Source organism: Stenella coeruleoalba (assembly GCF_951394435.1).
Source record: "Stenella coeruleoalba genome assembly, chromosome: 17".
Classification (NCBI taxonomy): Eukaryota; Metazoa; Chordata; class Mammalia; order Artiodactyla; family Delphinidae; genus Stenella; species Stenella coeruleoalba.
The window spans coordinates 26738147-26762401 of record NC_137163.1 but is presented as its reverse complement, the minus strand read 5'-3'; the positions used below and the strand labels follow the sequence as shown (position 1 = coordinate 26762401).

Sequence of the window (24255 nt, the reverse complement as noted above, 5' to 3'; positions counted from 1 at the left end):
TATTTGTTTTGTTTTTTAGATTCTACATATATATGCAATCAGATGGTATTGGTTTTTCTCTGACTTATTTCACTTAGCATAAATATATATATATATAAAAACTTTATCTGTTGCTTCCATCCATATTGTCTATTATAAATAATGCTGCAATGAACATAGGGGTGCATATATCTTTTCTAATTAGTGTTTTTGTTTTCTTCAGATACATACCCAGAGATGGAGTTGCTAGATTATATGATAGCTCTATTTTTAGTTTTTTGAGGAACCTCCACACTGTTCTCCATAATAATTGCACCAATTTACATTTCTACCAGCAATGCACAAGGGTTCCCTTTTCTCCACTTACTCGCCAAAACTTGTTTATTGTCTTTTTGATAATAGCCATTCTGATGGTTGTGAGGTATATCTCATTGTGGTCTGGAGTTGCATTTCCCTGATGACTAGTGATGTTGAGCATATTTGCATGTGCCTGCTGGCCATCTATATGCCTTCTTCGGAAAAATGTTTATTCATGTCCTCTTCTCATTTTTTTAATCAGGATATTTTGTTGTTGTTGTTGAGTTTTATGAGTTCTTTATATATTCTGGATATCAACCCCTTATCAGATATATTGTTTGCAAATATCTTCTCTCATTTAGTAGGTTGCCTTTTCATTTTGTTGGTGGTTTCCTTTGCTGTGCAAAAGCTTTTTAGTATGATGTAGTCCCACTTGTTTATTTTTGCTTTTGTTGCCCTTGCCTAAGGAGATATATCCAAAAAATATTGCTAAGATCAGTGTCAAACATGTTTTCTTCTAGAAGTTTTATGGTTTCAGGTCTTACCTTTGTCTTTAAATTTTGAGTTTATTTCTGTATATGGGCTTCTTATTCTATTCCATTGATTTATCAATGTGTTTCTGATTCAGTAGCAGAATGCCCTCATTATATTTTTCCTTTTTTTTTTTTTTTCTTTTTTCTTTATGAGGCAGCATAGTATATTGGTAGCAGAAAGGAATTTGGAGGCAGGGAAACCTGAATTTAAAAACCAGCACTGGGCTTCCCTGGTGGCACAGTGGTTGAGAGTCTGCCTGCGGATGCAGGGGACACAGGTTCGTGCCCCAGTCCGGGAGGATCCCACATGCCGTGGAGCGGCTGGGCCAGTGAGCCATGGCCGCTGAGCCAGCGCGTCCAGAGCCTGTGCTCCGCAACGGGAGAGGCCATAACAGTGAGAGGCCCGCGTACCGCAAAAAAACAAAAAACAAACCAAAAAAAACCCAGCACTAATTGACCACTGGGTAACATTGGAAAAAACAGCAACAACAACTTAAATTGTCTTAGCATTAATTTCCTAGGGTATATCTTGGGCAAGAAATATTACTATTTTGCCCCCCAAAATTTCAAAATTCCAAGAAAATCCCATTGGTATTTACATAAAATATATAAAACAATTTAAGGACAATTAATATTTTTAAAATATTATTTTTTCACCCAGCAGTAAGTTGTGTCTCTTCATTTATTTGGAATGTTTATAGACCAAGGAAAACTTTGTCAACTTTTTGCATTGGTTTTGTACATTTTTAATTCAATCAGTACAGAGATACTTTATTTTTCTTTCTATTATTAATAAGTTGAACGCATAGCTTTCTGTTAAACTGTTTAACCAGGTATAACATTATATATTTTAAGTGCTTTAAAGAATTTGAAACATTTTTAGACGGGATGGAGTTACATTCTTTTGGGAACATATTTTAAAACTTATCTTAAGGGCTTCCCTGGTGGCGCAGTGGTTGAGAGTCCACCTGCTGATGCAGGGGACACAGGTTCGTGCCCCGGTCCGGGAAGATCCCACATGCCGCTGAGCGGCTGGGCCCGTGAGCCATGGCCACTGAGCCTGCGCGTCCGGAGCCTGTGCTCTGCAACAGGAGAGGGCACAACAGTGAGAGGCCCACGTGCTGCAAAACAAACAAACAAACAAAAAAAACTTATCTTAATTGTTTTCATCACAAAAAAGAAATAATAATGTGACGTGATAAATGTGTTAGCTAACACTACTATGGTAATGATATTACAATACATAAATGTAAGTATGAACTCAATAGGTCGTACACCTTAAACCTACATAATGTTATCTGTCAACTGTATCTCAATAAAAACACAAAATAAAACTCATAGATGCTATTCACAGAGCTCATGAGCAAATGTTTTGTAGATCCTCTGAAATTGTGGATATCGCTCTTTTTTTTCAATAGCAGTTTTCTTTGGCTTAAGAATTATCAGTAACTTGTCTTACTATCTCAACTCACATTCTCAGGACAGACTTTGAGTATAAATACATATTAATTTTCTTAAATTAAAGTAACTATTCAGGGACACCAGGGAACATTATGGAAGGAAAAAAATCACACCCTGATATGGTCTATTTTTCTTATGAAAATAAACATTGTATTTTTATAAAAATTGTATTCAAATTCTCCAAATATGAAAAGAAACTCATTACCAGTTAACATATTACCATATTGTCACCCCAAATTGACTATGAAGCTATTTCCATTTTCTTTTCTCATATGTGTGTAAACTTACAGAATAAACATACCTGAATTCGAAATAAATTAAAATAAATCACACAGAGGTAAAAGAAAGTTGCAAACACTAGATATAGAAAGCAATCTTGCTACCCCTAAAGGTTTTACTATAAGCATTTATTAACTAAGCCTAAACCAAATTTTTCCTCACTGGTGCCCTGAGATTGGTTGAATCATTATTACATAACTTGTCTGGCAGCCTTGCTAAAGCGTATGCTGGGCTATATGTCATGAAGAATTTATATCAGGGTGTTAAAAGTGATGTGAGATTCCCATTAAAAGAAATAACCTTAATCATCCACAATAACATTGCATTAATTATTGATAAATCTAATCAGTAATCTGAAATTGCTCACATCTAAAATTAATCAGAAAGGCAGATGAATTCCTAGCATGCTGGCATGCTCTTTTGCCTTCAAGTACCTTTACAGTGTTTTTATTTACATGCTCCTGAGTTGGAGAAAATTTAACTGAAAACTGGAAAGATTAGATTCTTCAAAGGAATGACTTCACTGGGGTTAGGTTCTACTCTCAAAACTGGGGTATCCACTATGTCAACTCATGTAAACTGCTGCAACTTAAATGTTTTTTGTTTTAAACCGATTCTCTTATAAAATCAAATTTTGTACCCATTTCTCAACTTTCCCCTATTTTTATACTCAGAAGTAGCCATAAGCATTCAAAAAATTATCTTAATATATTTATTTTTGTCGTGACTTCAAAAAGCAAACAGAGAGAGATAACTGAGTGAGGAGGGAGGGACGGACGGAGGGGGGGAGAGAGAGAGAGAGAGAGAGAGAGAATTATACACTCAATGGCAATATACCCATAATCCAGTTTAAGATATAAACTATTTCCATCAGATAATATTTCCCTAATCCTCCTGGATCATATTCTCCACCCTTCCAACTAGAGTTAAGGATCCTTTTGAATACAAATTAGTATTTCCAAATTTCATTTATTCATTTATACTTTACTATATATGCATACAAATTAAATTAAAACAATGTTATTGTTTTCCATGTCTTAATATTTACAGAAAGTGTATCATTATGATATGATTTGTGTAGCTCTGTACAATTCACTTCCAGAGCTGTAGAATGCCCTAGGATATGCAAGTACTAGAATTTATCATCTATTCTTTTGCCAATAGATATTCTAAATTCTTGAGATTTCGAATACTGCTGCTTTGAGCATTCTTGTACATGTCTGTAAGAGAAAATATTCAAGTGTTTCTTGAGGTCATAAAATTATAGTAGAATGGCTTCTTTGAAGCATATGCAGCTCTTGAACTTTAAGAGGTATTTACCAATTTGATTTACAAGTGGGATTGTGCTAACCTGCACTAACAGTGGCTAAAATTTTTGGTTTGTTCATATTCTAGTTAACTTAAATTTTTTTTTTCTGCCAGTGTGTTATATGTGAAATTGAATTTCATTGTGGCTTTTAAAAAATATTTCCACAATTAATTGTGGGGTTGAGAATCTTTACAACTTTTTTATGGGCCCAGCCGCTCCGCGGCATGTGGGATCCTCCCAGACCCGGGGCACGAACCCATGTCCCCTGCATCGGCAGGCGGACTCTCAACCACTGCGCCACCAGGGAAGCCCGAGAATCTTTTATATGTATTGGCAGTCGCATTTTCTCTTCTGAATGATACATATTTGTCATATGCTATTTTTTTTTTTGTCTTAGACCTGTGGTTTAATAAGTATTTTGATTGACTTCTAAATACTGGAGGATTTTCCAAATGCCTTTTTGTTACTGATTTCTAATTTAATCCTAAGAACCTACTCTAAATGATTTATATTATTTTAAATTTGTTTAGACTTGTCTTATGGCTCAGCAAAGGGTTTATCTTGGCAATGTTTTGTGATCACTTGAAAAGAATGTGAAGTTTCCAACTGTTGGGAGGAGTGTTTTATACATATAAATCAGGTTGTGTTGGTCATTAGAATGGTTCAAATCTTCCGTATGCTTATATACTTATAGCTTGGTAATATATTTTGCAATTAGGTGCCCAGGTCTGTGATTTTTTTTTTCTTTTGTTTTTGTTGGTTGTCATTTGAAGCACATAAAGTTTTCTTATAAATTACAGGTAAAACTGTTAATAATTTTTTGATTTACACATTTTTGTATTGATGCTTTTTACGAAATCATCCCTTTTTGGAAGTTAAAACATATTCTATATTTTTTTTCTAAATGTTTAAAGTTTTTATTTTCCTAGTAATGTACTTTTGTATATGGTGTGAGATTGGAATTTACTTATATTCTTTTTTTGAAAAATTTATTTATTTATTTTGAGTCTACTTATATTCTTTAGTATATCATTCCAGCATTGCTTTTAAAAATCAATGCCATTGACATTCAATTACATCTCTCATCATAAATGACATTTCCCTATATACCTATATCCTTTACCGCAGCTCCTTTCTGTTCCTTTTTTTTGCTGATTTATCTCTACATCAATACCATGTTCTCTTAATTATTATAATTTCATCGTAGCATTTGATACCTGTTAGGGCAAGTTCATCTTCTCTTCCCCTACCCATCACTAGTTCTTTTTCTTCAAGAATGTTTTAATTATTCTTGGCCTTTTACTTTTTCTTGTAAAGTTTAGAATAAGTTTGTTCCCTTATCCCCCCCACACAGAAAATCATAAGAATTGTTATAGGAATTACTTTATTTTATACACACATACATAAAATTGAGACCATTTATTTTCAAAGCACATTTTCTAAATCTATTACTGATTTTTATATGTTGATTTTTCTATAACACATTTATTACTTTGTATCATTAATCTTCTATCTAAAATCCTTAATTGTCTTATTAATTCTAAAAGGCACAGCTTCCGTTTAAATTTCTAAGTAAATAATTATATTGTCAATGAATGAGGATATTTTCTATTCCAATCTTTATCTCATTAGTTGTTTTTCTTGTCTTGGTGCAGTGACTGACTCCTTTGGTATTATATTTAATACATACTGTGATATTAGAATGTTGTATTATTCATAATCTTTAAGCTAATATTATTAACACTTTAATATCCATTCTGTTGTCATAGGTGTTTTGATAGATGCACTTTTCCAGATTAAGATAATTTGCTTTGTTCCTCCATTGCTGAAAATTTGTTTATGTATTTTCTTAATTTTAATATTGAATGTAATTTCAGTTAAGTATTTTTTTCCTGAACTTAGTGAGATAGTCATTTTTGTTTCTTTTCATGGTTATATCTAGCTTTAAGGGATGATGGGAAAGATAGTCTCTAGCTGATTGGCCAGGAGCCCAGTTAAAACTTTATGGATTGTATTACTGCAATTATCAGTCCTTACCACACAATATTATACTGGTCCACATATTGATTGGAGAGCATTTGCTCTGTTTCAAATCCCTAGAACAATTTGTATATGAGTATTATTTAGTTCCCCATCAATGCCTGGAGTTTTATTTACTTTGACTCTTTCTTTCCTTCTTCACTCTCTCCTTCCCCCCTTTCTTCTTTCTTTCCTTCTTTCCTTCCTTCTCTCTCTCGGGATTAAAATTTGAACTATTGATTCAATACTGTTAATGTTTACAATTAGTTAATGTTTTCTATTTCTTATTGACTTAATTTTGGTAAACTATATTTTTCTAGTATATTGTCTATTTTCTCTAAAATTTCAAGTTTAAACTGTTATTCATGATACATTTTTATATATCTTTTGAAAATCACTACTGTATTCTCCTTTTTAATTCTTAATATTTCTTATTTTGAACTTATTTTGCTTTCCTTGATCAACCTTGTCAGTGGTTTATCTATTTCATAAGTTTTTCTTTTCAAAAAACTAATATGTGTATTTGAGAATCCTTTGTAGTACATTTTTGTTTACTACTTTATTGATTTCTTACTTTATATAGCTTATATTTATACAGGTTATTTTTTTTCACTTTTGCAATTCAATTTATTTGCTGTTTTACAACTTATATTTCCAAAGGCTTTACAATGTCACATTTTCTTGTTTTTTGATACAATGCTTTAATAGTTCAGTCAAGAGAGATATCATATGATGCAATATTTAGCTCTTCCTTGAAGCTGGAACTCAGCAATTTATTTCCTCTAGAGCTGCTGGGTATTTCCAAAACTTTATAACATTTGCCTTGAATCTCTGTTACTTTGTAGGGGAACTTGGTTTTTGATCTCTCACAGTTAACATTCCAATGGTTTGTGAGAGGGTCTCCTGGACTCCAGTCCCTCTGGCTTGGGCATTGTGTGTTTTCTTCGGAGGCTGACACCAGTGCTTTCACAGCCATCCATCCTGTCATTTCAACTGGTAAACCACAGGGACGATGTGCTCATATTCACCACCAGCTTGTAATAACTTGTACTGATTTCTGGTGGGCCAGACCATAAGTTGCGGAGGGACAGAGCACTCAGGTGGCATCCTGATTATCCTTCCAGCCTTCAGATAAGACCTTCCTTTGGAAGATGTCAGAGGGTCTTGTGGACTCACTTCTTCAAGGAGGCATTCTACCTCATCCATTACATCTTCAACTTCCAACTCAGAGTCTTCTGAATCCTCAGGAAGCACAATGGTAAAGGCAGCGCTTTTCTTCAACAAATAGGCTGTCTTAACATTTGAGACGCTGCTCAGGTCTCTCACCTTCCTGCCTTGCACAGTCTTTTTAGTCTCTGCACACCTTTTCAAGTTCTCTTTATACACCTCCCCAATCTCATCATTCACCATCACTTCATCTTTGTCTGCACTTAATTTCCTATTTGTGACTGGCTTTCTCCATGACCCCTTGGTTTTGCAGTCTGGTGAGGTCCCTTCATCTCTGGAGGGCATTTGCTGGGGGGATTTCTCTACCTGTGCTTCATACCAACTCATGTCGCACTGTATACCCTCATTTACTTTGGTAAACTGGGCCAACCAGGTAGGGGAGGGAATGGGCCTCTCACAGCCATTGTTCTCTACCTCCTCAACTTCATCCTGGTTCCTGCTCCCCACTGACACCTGCTCTGCTCCGTTTCTACCACTTCCTGGTGAAGACTCGGGAATTCTCAGACTGTACCTCATACCACCAACTCATATCACACTGAGTGGCCTCATCTACTTTGTTGAACTGGGCCAACCAGGTAGCGGATGGAACACCCCCCTCAGGGTAGCTATTGCTCTCTACCTCTTCCTCTCCACCCACATTCTCAGGGGAGCCATGGTTCCCACTACTGTTCTCTGGCATGCTTTCCCCTACAGTAAGGAGTTCCTGAGATTCTGAATGTAGGCTCGGGTCTTTAACTGCTTCCATGCTGGCACAGAGTGGCCTTTTCTGCTGAAGCTTGTTGATATCTCCAGGAGACTGCTACAATTTTGAGTTCAGGCTATTCTGGATCTCATCTCTGTCAGCTGGAGGTGGTGGGTTTTGGGAAACAGCTGCATATCCCTTCTTTTCTTCACCCAAGTTCATCTCCATGATAGATCCTGACTTAAACATCTCATGTCTTACAACATTAAGACACCACTCTGACTCGACAGCTCTGTGTTCATCTTATTTATACAGTTTATTTTCCACTAGCATTTCAAGGGTATAATTATAGGACTTTCATATATTGTTGCTTTAGAGTTTTACATTTAGTGCTAAATATTTTCTGATTTCTATTATCATTCCTTCACACTTAGGCAGAAATATGTTTTTAAATTTGAAATTTATTTTATTCTTCATCTTTTCAGTAGTTATTTCTAAGTAATGGTAATTATGACAAAACAATGTTTCTTTGAAATTTGATTAGTTTTTCTTTCAAGTCTAATAAATAGACAATATTTTTGTCTTTTCCACAAATGCTTGAAAACAAGGTCTATTTTTAGCTTGTTGACTGCAGGGTTAAATGTGCCTGTTATTAATATGTAATCAGGTTTTTCAAATCTTTTGTATTCTTCTAATTTTTTCTCATTGATCTATCAATGATAAGAGTTGTATTTGCATATTACCTTTTATAATTATGTATATTTTTAATACATTTTTAAGCTATAACATTAGCTTCATTTTTTTGTTGATGTTACTTCACATTTAAACTTTCTGTAGCTTTATGTCATATGTGCTGATTTAAAATTGCAGATGGTTAGGTTGCATTTTGTCCAATCAAATCACCTCTTTTCATCTTTAACTGTTAAGTTTAATCAATTTATATTCATTACTATTACTGATAGATTTGTACTTATATCATCCTATTTATGCTTTCTAGATATGTGACTTCTTTAATATATAATCTGATATTTGTAGTTAACATATTTCTTTTCTTTTTTAATGTGTTCAAAAATTGATTAATTCTTGCCCCCTCCCCATACCCCTGACACTGCATTAAAGTTTATACATTCTATTTTTATTATTTTTGTAGTTACTTTTAAAATATTAACACCCTTACGGTATATTAAACAACTGTATTTAACAACAATTAATGTTAATTAATCTTTTTACTTTTTCTTGTTCCACTCCTGACAATATGAAATTCTAAGTGTGAACCTGTCACACTCTTCTTGTCTTACATCTGAGGTTGTAGGTTGAGTTCTACAGTGTTTTCTTTTTTTTCCTGAAACTCAGCCTAATATTGATTAACTTCTTGATCCTTGAACAACACGAGTTTAAACCATGTGGGTCCACTTACGTGCAGGTTTTTTTCAATAGTAAACACTACAATTCACATGATTTGCACAGGTCAGCTGAATCCACGGATGCAGAATCAGAGATACAGCAGACCACAAATGTGGAGAGCCAAGTCTAAGTTAGATGTGGATTTCGACAGCTCTTAGGGTGGGTGCCCCTAACCTCCACATTCTTCAGGGGTCAACTGTGTTTTTAAATTGGGGCCTGTGAGCTCCCGTTCACTAGAGTATCATCTGTGGCTTAGGATGAGGTTGTGTACTTCCAAAGGATACTTCAGTTGGTGTCTTGGCAAGGTTGTTACCAGCATGGCTCTTTATGTTAACTCTTCAGCACTGGAGTCTCTGTACAGCACAGATAGTGACAATTCAATATCAAACATACATCACGATAGGCTCATGTTTTGAATTCTTAGGAAGACTCATTTTCCTATTTAGAGCCAAAGTCAATAAGAAAGCTTTCTTTCTTTCTCCTTTTTCCTAGTCTATCTTTTTGCTAAAAGTATAACCTTTCAACAGCTCTGTCCTTTACATGGAAGTCACAGTTCCATTCCCCTAATAGCCCTGCTCCCCTGTCTCCACTAGACTCTGTTTAAACCAAAGCCCTTGTTTTTTAAGACTAGCAAATGACCCTTGAATAACCTAAACTTCAGGTACCATTTATAAAGTTTCTGGAACATAATGCGTACTCAAAATAGTCCCATTTGTTGTCATGTCTCCTTTCACCCAGAATTTTATGTTTGTGAACAGATGCAGTGAAACAAAGACAAGAACTCAAGAGCACTACCCTAGTCCACTTCTCTATCAGATTGGTCATATAACAAAGGACAGCTTTTCTATCTTTTTCTTAGTATATTTTTAGTCCCCAAAGGTATCGAAGTTTGAGTGTTTTAATTCATTAACATAGAATTTGTACCAGATCTTCGTAGGCAGTTAGACTAATTGGAATGAGAGCCAATCAAATTTTGCATTACCTGAGAATAGAGGGAAAGGAGGGACAATATAGGGGTGGGGAGGTGGGAGACACAAACTACTGGGTGTAAGATAGGCTCAAGGATGTATTGTACAACACGGGGAGTAGAGCCAATATTTTGTAATAACTGTAAAGGGAAAGCAACCTTTAAAAATTGTATAAAATTTTAAAAAATTAAAAAGAAATATATGTATCTAAGTGTAATTTAAGTTTACTTTAATCTTATATTTCAGTATTTGACACATTGAACTTGTAGCAATAAGATCATAGTAAAAACTGTAATATGTTATTATAGGTGTCTAAATGTCATTCTGTGTTGTGCACAAATTCATAGTATATAAAAATGGTATAGAAAGAGCATTATATAAGCTTTTTTTCTTTTCTTATTTAAAAGTCTCACTTGCCTTTGCTGAGCAAGCTGCAACTTTAAGATACAGTTGAATTGTATGATTGGATTCTTTTTTTAATTGCTCTGTGACAGACTTCACAGAATCACGTCAAATTTGAGAAGAAGAATTACAAAAGAGTTTCACCTGAGTTGTACATGTCACAAAGAGAACTGTTGAAACATGGATAATGGGCGTGTGCTGTGGGTTTCTTTGATTTAATTGCCTGAGTCTCCTCTGTAGTAATACATCTGGCTAAGGTTTTCAACTTTCAAGAGAAAGTTGCTGGACTGTAGAGCTATTTAATAAAAGCCTTTCTCATTGACTTTCAAGATACTTAACCTCCTCAAAGACAGGAAAGCCTACTTTGAAAGAAAAAAATAGGTTAATTGATCTTCATGTGAAGCTTTCTAAATAGCTAGGTAGATATTAACCTTTCTGAAAATTCAGAACTTCTACTAAATGAACTAAACACTTCTGGGTACAAATAAAGAGGTGATTATTTTATCAACTTCATTAGCACAATTTATTAAAGGTCCTGGCCATGATACAGGGAGTACTAAGTGAGGTACTACAGGGAATTATAAGGAAGAAAGCAGTTCTGCCCAACTAGGTTTATGGTCCTAAGAAGGACCTCCAGAAAGCCTGATAAAGATGTGCTAACTTTACTGAGCCAAGGGAATTTAAAAGGAAATAACCATCCAGTTTTCACTGTAATTGGTCCCTTTGAGGCCAGCTTTGCCTGAAGCAGATATAATTTTAAAAGGAGGCAGACAACCCAGTTGGGTTCTTCTTTAAATGATCTGAGGCAAAGCATGGGATAAAGATTGGAAGCATATTCCTTGGACTTTTTCCTGTCATTGAGGCAGGATCTCTGTTTAGCTCAAGGGGTATCTTGGACTCTTCTTGAATCTTTTATTTTTACATTTTACTACTTTCCTGAGTTTGCTGAGTCCAGTTGTATAAATATCTGAATAGTAACTTTCAAGCCCCATGCTTCATCGTTAATGCTGATAAGAAAGAATTCCAAATATACACAAAATATTGTATCTCTAGATCTATCTATGCAGACCTACACATCTATCTTTAAATAAAAAGAAATTAGTCATTGTAAGTTGTTGATTAGAACAATACAACTATTTCTGAGATAAAACTATTTCTTTCTTCACAAAAAATCATGAAAATAAAACAAATATTTATTAAACACCTATCTAATATAGAGCAATATGTCAAATATCATTAAGTGTACGAACATGAAGTCATGGTCCATGGCTGTGAAGTCCTTACGATACAATAATGGATACAAACTAACTACAATCCATAGCAGAAATTGATGAGTGTCACAAGAAAGAAAAAGTTCTGTATTAACTGAGAATGGTGTTTCTTAAACTTTGGTGAGTATTAGACTCTCTGGACCTTGGTAATTATGCAGTTCATATTCTGCCCTTTCTAGGATGAACCTAGAATTTACAACCTTAACTCTCCATGTGATTATAATGGATTGGTCTGAGGACCACACTTTGAGAAACATCTCAATAGTATAAATATTATTTATGGCTGAGGATGATGAAGAAAAATAGTCTTCATGAAGCACATAGAACATTTGTTGGCCCTCAAAAATATAATTTTGACAGAATGGAGATAAGAAGAGAGGAGAGTCCAGTTGATAGAAATAATATGAAAAAAATGGATGAAAAATTTGTTCTTAGAGACTGCCTCTGAAACAGACAGACACTGAAGTAGAACTGTGCAAAAGCAGAGTTGTATGGACTTGCAGAGTCAGCCAATAACTAGGATTCTAAAGTGCCCACTGAAACATGGCTATTATGACTTCTTTTGTTAACTCAAATTTTGTTTTGGAGAAAGACAGGGGAAGGGAGAGGTCATGGAGGAAGGGATGGCAATAATAATTTAATGAAAACATAGCTTGTTTGAGTCCTTTGTCATCCAAGTAAATATTGTTAAGGAAAGAGTTAACATCTGACTGTCTTTGCAGCCATGTTTATAAGATGGGGATCGTGTCCTACCTGTGGTTGTCTGTCTTCCTTATTTGGCAGAATAGGATTTTTCTTGGTCAGGCAGCCTATCAGCGAAAACTGCTTACTTGTTTCTTTTTTCTAAGTGCCGGAACTGTTCTTGCACTGAATTTGTTTCTGTCCTAAACGGAAGAAAAGCACCTATGTAATAGTGTTACATAAATCAAATAAGTTAACATTTGCAAGTCATTTGTAACAGTGCTTATTAATGTAACATGAACCAACAACAGGACAAAACAAAAAAACACTGTCTTTGTCTTCGTGTCTGCTATATCTCTTTAGAATTAGGTAAACTGCTGCCTAAACTATACTCAGTTCTTGTTATAATGCATTTTCCTTCATTTCTAATCCATTTTCAAATTCCTCTGTTCCTGGTTCAAACCTATCTTCTTATAACAGTGATGCTTTGCTTACTCCAGTATTTCTGAGACCTGGTCATGTTAATTCTTTACATTTATAAAGAGGAAAGATTCTAATTTTATGCCTAAAACCTTTATTGGTTCCACTTTGCTGGCTCAGAGAAAGGTGTTAATAATTCTTTTTTCCTATTGTTTCACATTTCTGGCTCCACTAATGGCCCTTAGGCTCTGTGCTGGATATAGTCCATTTACTCCTCCAGGTACACTCTCCTAATACCTTCTCTATGTCCTAGTGGCTGACCTTTATAGATTGCAGCACCTAGGCTTTCTTGTCCTTTGGTTTGGACTTGCCCTTGCAATGGATCAGAGTACACCTCACTGAATGTCCTCAGTAGAGGGGAGCTTATATGAATCAAAGGGATAGTACAATATATGTTTTTAGAAGAAAAAACCAGATCGTTAAATGCTGCTGCTTTTTGTTTGGTGCCATCTGGGAACTCTTTTTCCTCAGGTTTCCTTCCATCTCTCGTGGATTCTGTTCTGTTGGCAATACATAAGGAACTCGAGCTTGTCCCAACATAAGAGAGCTCCCTAACTTTAGAAGGTACAGCAGAACCTAAGGTGATTTCTAAGAAAAAGGAGCGTTGCAGAAGCACCTTGGGGCAATTCTCCTCTCTTTTTCTTGGATCCATCTTTTCATGCTTGAAGGGAAAACGTCAGCATACCGAGCTAGCTTGAAGGGCAAACTTGTGTTACCTGCACCATCACTCTACATGATAATCCCAATGTCTGCTACTGCTAATTGAATGGCATTCTTGTTCACTAGGCTATGTTCTGCAACAGAATCCTTCTCAATACAGCATTCCAAATAGCCTCTTGTAACCCATCAGAATTGGTACTCAAGATGAAGCATATTTTTTTTAGCCCTTCTAAGAACAGAGGGACAAAAAGAGCTCCCAAATATCATCCATGATGTAGTTTAGTTCACCAGGGAAAGAAGAGTATATATGAATTTGGAGCCTTCATCCTAACAAATAACAGAATTTTCTTTCTCAGCAATTTTGGGGAAATATTGGGTTAAGTTAAACAGCCTAAACATCATCTTAGAGCCTTGCATATGCTAATCTGCACCGCTCATCTTCAACAGATGAGAGAAGTCTATAGCTTGAATTAATCAGATTTATTTTGGTTGTAAGTGAGGGAACTCCAGCTGGAATGAGTTTAAGAGGGGAAAAACAATTTACGGATACTAGACTATAGAAATGCATGGCAAAGATAATCACTGGTTCAAAACAGACATGGAACCAAGGAGAGGGATACTGTAAAGATTTTTTTTCCAATCTTATTTGTTTCTATCAGTTTCATTCTTTATTCTTTTTAGACTGGATTTTTCTCAGTGACATGGAACATTCCACTAACATTTCCAAATTAGTATCTTAGGGTTTTGCCAACAAAGATAGATTGCCTTTTTTTTTTTAACATTTTTTTTTCCAATTAAAAGTATAAAAACTAGGAAGCATATAATGGGCTTGGTTTGGGACATGCCCTGGGAGTGGAATATTACAATTAGTCAGCCCCTAGATCCATATGGTTAAAGCTTAGGAATGAAGAACTCAAAATAGAAAAACAGAGTGCTCTTGCAAAGAGAAAATGTTATTGGCCATTCAAAATAGTAGATGATCATTACAAAGCATTTTCCATGTTTATTTGATCATTGAGTCTTTTTATTGTACAGAAAATCTCAAAAGGACCTCCAGTCTGCTAAATATTCTTTAGAAAATACTGGTTTATTTTAAACATAGCTCTGAGAATATTTAAATGGTGGTGTATGGCTTCTGGAGGAATCAGATATTCAGAAATCTGGCCATATTCAATACAGCTATCACCAGCCAAACAAAACAGGAGTTTCTCATAATTCCTTAAAATTTTTACTCTCTCTAGTCATTTTGCTTTTTTAGAATGCTTTCAATCATTATCACTTTCTTTCCTTTCTACTCATCCATATTCTACCTAAACTTTTGGCCATGTTTAAGCTGCTCTGATTGTGGGAAACTAGCTCCCTAGTGAACTCTTATGTCTTTAAGCTTTTATACGATGTTATTTTACAATTATTTGGCAAATTTGCAAGTACTGTAAACTGTTGTTTTTGTGTGCACATGAACTAGATGTGTGTTTGCATGAGTGCATAGATGTTCAAGCATGTGTGTATGTGTGTGTGGGGGGGTGCTACCTCCCTAAATCAAGGGAATATAATTCAATCAGCAAGTTCTGTCATAGATCATAGAGAAATGGGAGGAAGTTACAGGAGAGAGCCTGGGAATGTGCGAAAGCTGTATCATGAGCTATTGTTACTGATGAGAGTGTGTTGCTTTGGTGACCACATCTATGTTCTGTGGTAGATGATCTGTCCTGGAAGGAAAAAAAAAAAAAAGTCATTTTTCGCTCATTAGTTATTTCTGCCTTACTTTTCAGGGAATTTGCCTCTTGGTTCCCTAAATGGTGGTGCCTGAATTGTGAACACTGTTTTCCATTGGTGATTCCAAAATAAGAATCAAACCCAAACTATGCAAATAAATACATATTATTTGATACTTAAAAAGTATATCAATTAGGATTAAAGATGAGCTGAATGAAAAAGAGAACCCCAAATATCCGTGACCTAAATAAAACAGAGCTTAATTCTCTGCTATTTAAGTTCAGAGGCGGACAGTTCTCTCCAGACATGAATATTCCAAACTCAGGAAGCATTCCTTCTTGTTCCACTCAGTGATTGCTTGCATGAGTTCTATTTTCGTGGTACAAATTGACTTTCAGGCAGCAATTTTGGGGAAAGGATCAAGATACAGAAGCGGAAAAAGCTATGCATCATTTATCTTTTAAAAGTGTTCTTGAGAGCTGTTACCCAACACTTCCACATTAGTCTTTCTGGTAAGAACATCATCCCACATTTTCATCATTGACTCTATTTTTTATTTAATAGTCTAATAAACATCTGCCATCCTATGCAAGACCTAGAATATTGACAGTAAATTTATTGTTGATACTCTAGATGGTTTTCTTTTTTCCCAGATTAATTAATTAATTGAGACATAAGCCCATTAAAAAATAAAAGAAAGGAAAGGGAAGAACATCTAGGAGGTTATACACTAAAATGCTAATGGAAGATTATCTCTGACTGAGGCTTTAAAGGTGATTGTTTGTTTATTTTCTGTTTACTCACCTAACATTTCTAATTTGTCTATAATTCTGTATTACTTATATAATATAAAGATAATAAAAGTCAAAAACCATAAAAAAGAACTTTTTCTCTGTTCAGGGAGTTTGGGAGAGCAGATCACTTTGACAGAAACCATTTGTAAAATGATAGCTTAATATTCACGTTAGAGAAAAAAATAAATTGTATTAGTTGTGACCTAGTAAATAGATGCTAATCTTATTTATTTCAAATGATGATTTTGTAATAGCAAACCTACCATAAGTGAAAAAGTCAAAGACTTAAATATCAAAAAAAACTATTGTTGAAAGAGCACTAAACTAAAAGCATATGGCCTGGCTTTAAACTCAAAGAGATAAAAGACAAGGAAAAGGAAGAAAATAAACTTCACTCTCCATCTTTACATTCCATCTTTTAAAGTTTTAAACTTTGTGTAAATCATGTTTCATCCTTTTCAGGCTTGGCTCTTTAGCAACTAACGTTTCACTAAACATTTATTTGCTAAACAGCTGTCAGCAGTTATTGATAGAGTATGTGTTCAATGTGATAATAAGGTGACCTTTTAAAACTTAGAAACAAGGAAAAAATCGTTTAAAATTAAACAAGAGGGCTTCCCTGGTGGCGCAGTGGTTGAGAGTCCGCCTGCCGATGCAGGGGACACGGGCTCGTGCCCCGGTCCGCGAAGATCCCACATGCCGCTGAGCGGCTGGGCCCGTGAGCCATGGCCGCTGAGCCTGCGCGTCCGGAGCCTGTGCTCCGCAACGGGAGAGGCCACAACTGTGACAGGTCCGCATACAGCAAAAAAAAAAAAAAAAAAAAAAAAAAAAAAAAAAGAAGAAAAAAATAAAAAAACAAGAAAACCTCATATTTAGCTGATACAACTGATATTCCTGATATGTCTTTAGCAGATAAATGATCAACGTCCTCATACAGTGTTACTGATGAGCCTAAGGATCATCATAAATCCTCAAAATAAACTGACTATGATCTCAGGCATACGTAACATGACTGAAATTCCGTTGTCAATTGTATGACACCATACCTGGAAAAATAATATACAGAGAGGTATGCTCACCTTAAGGGGAAAATGCAAAGAACTAGACACTGTCAGGATTTTCCAGGGAAAAGAGATATTCAATTTAACAGACAAGAAAAAGGTCACTGAGAAAGTGATACTTTCTGTTTGGGAAGTGGAAGAAAATTTTCCATAATCATTTATCTCAGTTCACTTTTGGGCCTTTATCCAAACTGCAGATTTGTAATTTGGTGTCCTAAATATTTCCATTCCAATCAGTGATTTTCTTGATAAAGGGTTGCTCATTTGTACAAACAGCTGTCAAAGTCCATTCACTACAGTCCAATCATTCCTTTTTTTTTTTTTTCCCCGGTACGCGGGCCTCTCACTGTTGTGGCTTCTCCCGTTGGCGGAGCACAGGCTCTGGATGTGCAGGCTCAGCGGCCATGGCTCATGGGCCCAGCTGCTCCGCGGCCTGTGGGATCTTCCCGGGCCGGGGCACGAACCCGTGTCCCCTGCATCGGCAGGCGGACTCTCAACCACTGTGCCACCAGGGAAGCCCATTCCTTGACTGAACAAACTTGTGTGTCTTGACATTCACAGCTAAGGTTAGTCCTTAGACCATGGTGAATTTACCTAGGCAAGGGTATGCAGTGATTCTTCCCAAAAGCTGGCCAGCTAGCTTTCTTCTGTTGACATCTGCACCTCTACATCACTCTCTTCAAATTTCAACATATTGTCACCTCCAGGTTTGCTAATGACTACTTTGTAGCCAGGTGTATTTGCGTTTTCATCTCACTTGTGAGATGACCAAGGTAGTTATCTACAAAAGAGAAAAAAAAAAAGGCATTTGTAGATAAATTGATTGGATACAGGACAAAATATCTAATTCTGATACTTGAAGTAACTTGGATCAGTGAATGATCAGCTAGTTTGAAAGTCACAGAGTGAATTTAGTGATAGAAGTTTTACTATAGTCTTTATTCTGTGTAATTCAGAGTAAAAATAGAAGTGTATTAATTGTTCTGATAATTTCATGTCAGCATTCAGATTAGTCTTCATATAATTGGGTTGCTAATAGATTCAGTGTATTCCAGGAAATGTGTATGCAATAGAAAGCTGTTATTTTTCCTCACTTACACACTCTTCTTTCCTAAATTAGAATTTAGAGCTCTTTGATCTTCCTGTGAAGATTCCTCCAGCTTCAGGATATGTGGACATAACCTTAAAATTTGTTTCTGTTTACTATCCTTCATATCAAATGACATCCAAGTCAATGTCAGCAAACCCTTTCCCCCCCTTTCACAAGTAGATTTATTTATAATAGATTTTTAAGGTAGATTTAGAGTATGAGTCTTTTTTTGATGTATATTTATTTATTTGTTTGTTTGTTCTTTAAATCTGTGTCTCTCTTTCTGCCTTGCAAACCTGTTCGTCTGTACCATTTTAGGAGGGCAAGATTCTTTTTAACATCTTTATTGGATATAATTGCTTTACAACGGTTTGCTAGTTTCTGCTGTATAACAAAGTGAATCAGCTATACGTATACATATATCCCCATATCCCCTCCCTCTTGCATCTCCCTCCCACCCTCCCTATCCCACCCCTCTAGGTGGACACAAAGCACTGAGCTGATCTCCCTGTGCTATGCGGCTGCTTCCCACTAGCTATCTATTTTACGTTTGGTAGTGTATATGTGTCCATGCCACTCTCTCACTTCGTCCCAGCTTACCCTTCCTCCTCCCCGTGTCCTCAAGTCCATTCTCTACGTCTGCATCTTTATTCCTGTCCTGCCCCTAGGTTCATCACAACCATTTTTTTTTTTTAGATTCCATATATATGTGTTAGCATATGGTATTTGTTTTTCACTTTCTGACTTACTTCACTCTGTAAGACAGACTCTAGGTCCATCCACCTCACTACAAATAACTCAATTTTGTTTCTTTTTATGGCTGAGTAATATTCCATTGTATATATGTGCCACATCTTTATCCATTCATCATTATTTTTAAAGAACTCTCCTTTTCCTTTTTAAAATAGCTGTATGACATTTATCTTAGAAATCAGATGAATTAAAATTAATTGAGTTTTGGGAATTAGAGGATTTAGAACATGGACTGAATGACTGAAGACATCTCTAGGTAGTAACTTCTAACTTGAATTATGGTTCTGAGGGTTTTAAAATGGGAGCTGATGTAAATTAAATATGGGAGCTCAATGGAGAGCGTAAAAACATAAACAAATGCTAAATCTATTCCAGAGGTGAGAAAAACATACATATATATATGAATGAATGAAAGACATCGAGAAAACTTGTCATAAATCATAGAAATCCACAAATCATAAATTAAGACAGTATTAAGACAGTATAAATGTTCTAACAATTTTGGCTATAGCTAACATTAAAAATACTGTATAACTGAAACCCTTAGGACCATTAGCTGCAAATTCTGAAAACTTCTTTTACTTGAGGAAGAGGGTAATGACAACAACAAAAAAGACATCTCTTCCATACAGGTAGGATCCTTGTGTGTATGGGGGCAGGAAGAATATAACTGTATAAAAGTGGGATATCTCCCCATGAAGCAGACATGAACTTTTCTCTGATAAAAGGTTTATAATTTTTAAAAGTTAACATTACTGTTCTTTTTCACTGTTGCAAACTGACGTAAGTCCTTTTACCCATTCAGTAAACATCAGGGATCTTTTGATAAATATTCACCATCTCTGCGGTTTACAGGGAGGTGGGAACTATATTTCCTTTCCTTCATATCCTTAGCACCAGGTGGTAGGTATCAGAGAAGGCAAACGTTGCTTAATGCACAAATATTAATAGCAAGAATGTTCAGGACAGTCTTATGACCTATTCAGTAGTTTGGACAATCTCTCTCTCCGTCTTAGACTTTTTCAGTGGCACTTTGTGTGAAAACTTGACTCCAAGGTGGACTCTTGGATTCTTTGAGGACAAAACTGGCCAACTATAGTGAGGTTAAGTACATTCCCTGTGAATTTGGATGTAGGAATGTATTAGTTTGCAATTACTGCAATAACACTACATGATAGACACAAATCAAAATGGCATACAAAAACCAAAAAATGTTTATTGAACTCATGTTTCTGCATGTTGGCAGTTTGGGGTGAGGGGTTTGGCTGATATACACTGGCCTAGGCTGGGTGTGCCTGCTTTAAGCTATGGCTTCAGCTGGGCTTGTATCTTTGCTGGAATACGATTTGGTCTAGGGCCCAAGAAAATGGAGAAGTGGCCACCTAGGGAAAGCTCATCTTAGTAGAGGCAGAAGAGGGCAAGACCAACTGCATAAGTGCTTTTTAAGCTTTTGGTTATATCACTCACACTAACATTCTATTGGATAAAGCAAGTCATGTGATGTATATATCCACAAAAGATGTGGATATAGGGAAAGGTGAAAAATTGGGGCCATAAAACAATCTAGCACAAGGACTAACAAGGTTATAGAACCCAGGAGCTGCACACCCCACTTGCCAAATTCTTCTACCTAATCTTAAAATGAGACCTGTACATATATCCTAATCAAACAGTTTTCTAGAACATCACTATTTCACTAATAAAAATAGTGCTTTTAACATCCTCTTGCTAATTAACAAACACCCTGGTGTAGATTTCCATAATGATATCTGAAATTTTAAACAAAACTGTTTAAATATTGATTCCTAAAGTACTTCAAGTGCTGTCAGAATAATCCTAGTGATGTAGACACACATACATCACATCATTATCTTGTATTACCACCCAGGCAATTATGGGAGCCACAAGACTTTTCATGAAGTGATACCTCTAGGCTTTTGTCGGGCAGTCCCATCTATGTTCTGAAAAATTGGTCCCTCTGATTTTAAATTATATATGCTGGGTGGAAGAGAATTTCTCGCTTTTAAAATAACTTCAAATAACGTGGATTTAGCAGAATTTGAGGTCTCAGCTCTTTGGTAACTGAAATTCCTCACCAAAAACAGTTCACTCTCTTTTTTACCTCTCTTGGCCTTGGATACCTGATCCAACGTTCACAAATGGGAAGTGTGAACACTCTGACCCATTACTGACTGATTAAGAACTAGCCTAGAAACAGCTAGAAAGTTTTAGAAACCATTGGTAAGGTCAGAACTACATAAAATTTCTTCTAGTAAGGAATTTACCCTGGAGGGAAACAGAATTACTATCCAGGCTAGTTAGCAGGAGACTGAAAAGGTGAGGAAAGCAATCTCTCAGAAATGAGTGGCAATTCTTGACTGCAATCATCAGGAGGGAGAAAACTGAGCAAGTTGAAAAAAATATTGGCAAGAAAATTGCTCTCCTGATGTTTCCCAATACTGGTATGGGAGGCCAAACAGGCAGCCATGCAAGGAAAGTTAATTGCCTGCAAGGCCTGTAACAAAAGAATAAACCAGAGGGAAAACATCAAATTGGAATCCAAATATAAATTTTCAAAAAAACAAATTAGCGAACAGTAATAAAATCAAACACAGGGGGGAAAAAGCTCGTAAAATACTATTAAAATGATAGCAGACACTTGAAATGTTTCTAAATGTAAAAAAACTATGCTTGTAAGTCATAAAACTATGTTTGTACTAATACATTTTCCAGTGGCAAAAATGAGGCTACTCTTTTTTTTTTTTTTTTTTTTTGCTGTACGTGGGCCTCTTACTGTTGTGGCCTCTCCCGTTGGCGGAGCACAGGCTCTGGACGCGCAGGCTCAGCGGCCATGGCTCATGGGCCCAGCCGCTCCGCGGCCTGTGGGATCTTCCCGGGCCGGGGCACGAACCCATGTCCCCTGCATCGGCAGGCGGACTCTCAACCACTGCGCCACCAGGGAAGCCCAAGGCTACTCTTTTTTGAACAACAAAGATTATAGGCAAAGTGTCTACTGGAATCCATGTAGTGAAGGTATGAATCACAAACATTAGAATTTCTTTGAAGAGAGAGGTATGGCAGTTATTATTTGAACCATTAAAAAATAAAACTATGTGCAATAATTCCGGACAGTAGAGAAATCTTATTTTGCTATATATGTATATATATATAGATAGATTTATTTATTGCTGTATATGTATGTGTATATGTGGGGAGATGGAGTGTGATTCTGACTTGTAATAAAATTTATTGAGATAGGAAGAATAAACTATTTCATTTATTTTATTGGGAGAGAATAACATTCATTTTTAAATATTAAGTCAGTTGCCAAATTGATTTGTCTGCTCTACATACTATATGTTTCCATATAAATTTTAGAAAGAGTTTTTAATTTCTACAAAAAATCTTTCTAAAAATTTTTTCCTACAGAATGTCTGCTGAGATTTTGATAGTGATTGAAGTGACCCTGTAGTTCAATTTTGGAAAATTCCTATTTTAATATTACTCAGTTTCCAAATCCATTGACATGGAAAGTTTCTCTATTCAATTAGGTATTCTTTTATTTATCTCAGCAATGTGTAATTTTCAGTATATAAATCTTGCACTTCTTTGGTTAAATTTATTCATGATTTATTTTCTTTTAAATGCTATTTTGAATAGAATTGCTTTCATTGTTTTCAAAACATTGTTTTGAATGTTTCTTGCTATTGTATAGAAAAACAACTGATTTTCTTACACTGATCTTGTTTCCTGAAACCTTCATAAACTTGTTTATTAGTTCTAGTGGTTTTATTGTGGAATTCTTAGAATATTTATGTACAGGGTCATGTTATCTCCAAACATAGTTTTACTTCTTCCTTTCCAATATATATACCTTCGATTTCTTCTTTCCTCATTGTACTGGCCAAACTCTATTAAAATTTGAATAGAAGTGGTGAGAGGAGACATCTTTAACTAGTTTCTGATCTTAAGAAGAAATAATTCAGTCTTTTTCCATTAGGTTTGATGTTAGGTATAGATTTTACTTCGATACCCTTTATCAAGTGGAGAAATTCTATCTAATTACTAGTTTGCTGAGATTTTTAATCACAAACATATGCTGCATTTTGTCAATTGCTTTTTCTCTGTCTTTTGAGGTGACCATGTGGTTTTTATCCTTTATTATGTTAATATGGAACATTACATTGTTTCAGATAGTAAATCAAATGTTAATTCCTGAGATAAATACCACTAGGTCATGATATATAATCATGATGTGTTGCTGAATTTGTTTTGCTAATATTTTGTTAGGGACTTTGGTGTATTTATCAGATATTGGCCCTTGTTTTCTTTTCTTGTGATGTCTTTTGGTTTGGGACCACTATTACTGGCTTCATAGGATAAGTTATTAAAGATTCCTTCTTCTTCCATTTAGAAAGCATTTTTTGAAGTACTCGTATTACTTCTTGTTGAAACACTTAATAAAATACACCAATCAGGCTGTCTGGGCTTGGGGCTTTGTTTTGTGGAAAAGTTTTCAATTATTAGTTGAATATATTTGCTATTCAGATTTTCTATTTCTTAAGTTAGTTTGGGTAATTTTGTTGTTTTAGAAAATTCTTCATGTCATCTAAATTGTCTCATTTGCTAGCATGTTTGTTCACAGTATTCCCTTAGAGGATCACCTCCTCTGTGAAGTCTTCCTTGCCTCCCTCAGATGGAAGAATAGCCCTTGATCTTATTTTCATGTTTCCCTTAACTCCCCAGAATCTCTTTCTTACAGCACTTTCACACACTCTGCTGAAATCATCAATGCACGCATCTGTCTCTCTGCCAGACAGTGAGCTCCTCGAAAGCCCAGGCTGTGCCTTAATCATTTTTTCTGAATTGCCAGTGTCCTTCAAATTGTCGGGTCCACTGTAGCTGCTGGATATAGGTTCAGTTCCCCAGAAGCACACCCTGAGATGGGGATTTATTTGCAGGTGATTTATTTTACAAATGCTCCCAGTAGAAAAGAGTAATGGGGAAGAGGGCCAGGGAAGGTGAGGAGGTCAAGCAAAGATATAATTTCAGGCAAAAGTCCCACAAAGGGGAACTTAAGCTTGATCCCATAGGGAACTCTGGTGCATAAGTTTAAGCCTTAGCAGTTGTAAACGGGGTTTAAAAAGAAAAGAAAAAAAAATATATTTTTTTAATATTCTTTTAATATC

General features: G+C 35.6%; 1 long non-coding RNA gene across 3 annotated transcripts in view; it reads right to left on the bottom strand.

Annotated features, from left to right (window-relative positions):
* Nucleotides 1-1808: 1808 nt before the first annotated feature.
* Nucleotides 1809-24255, bottom strand: part of LOC307176148 — a 134160-nt gene continuing 111713 nt past the window's right edge. For 2 of the 3 annotated variants that reach the window (XR_013824623.1, XR_013824625.1), the window contains 3 exons: nt 17818-18004; nt 12585-15361; nt 1809-1930 (listed from right to left, as the gene is read on the bottom strand). This is a non-coding gene — a long non-coding RNA (uncharacterized lncRNA). The remainder of the gene's footprint in view (nt 1931-12584; nt 15362-17817; nt 18005-24255) is intronic. The other variant, XR_013824624.1, reaches the window with a different exon arrangement.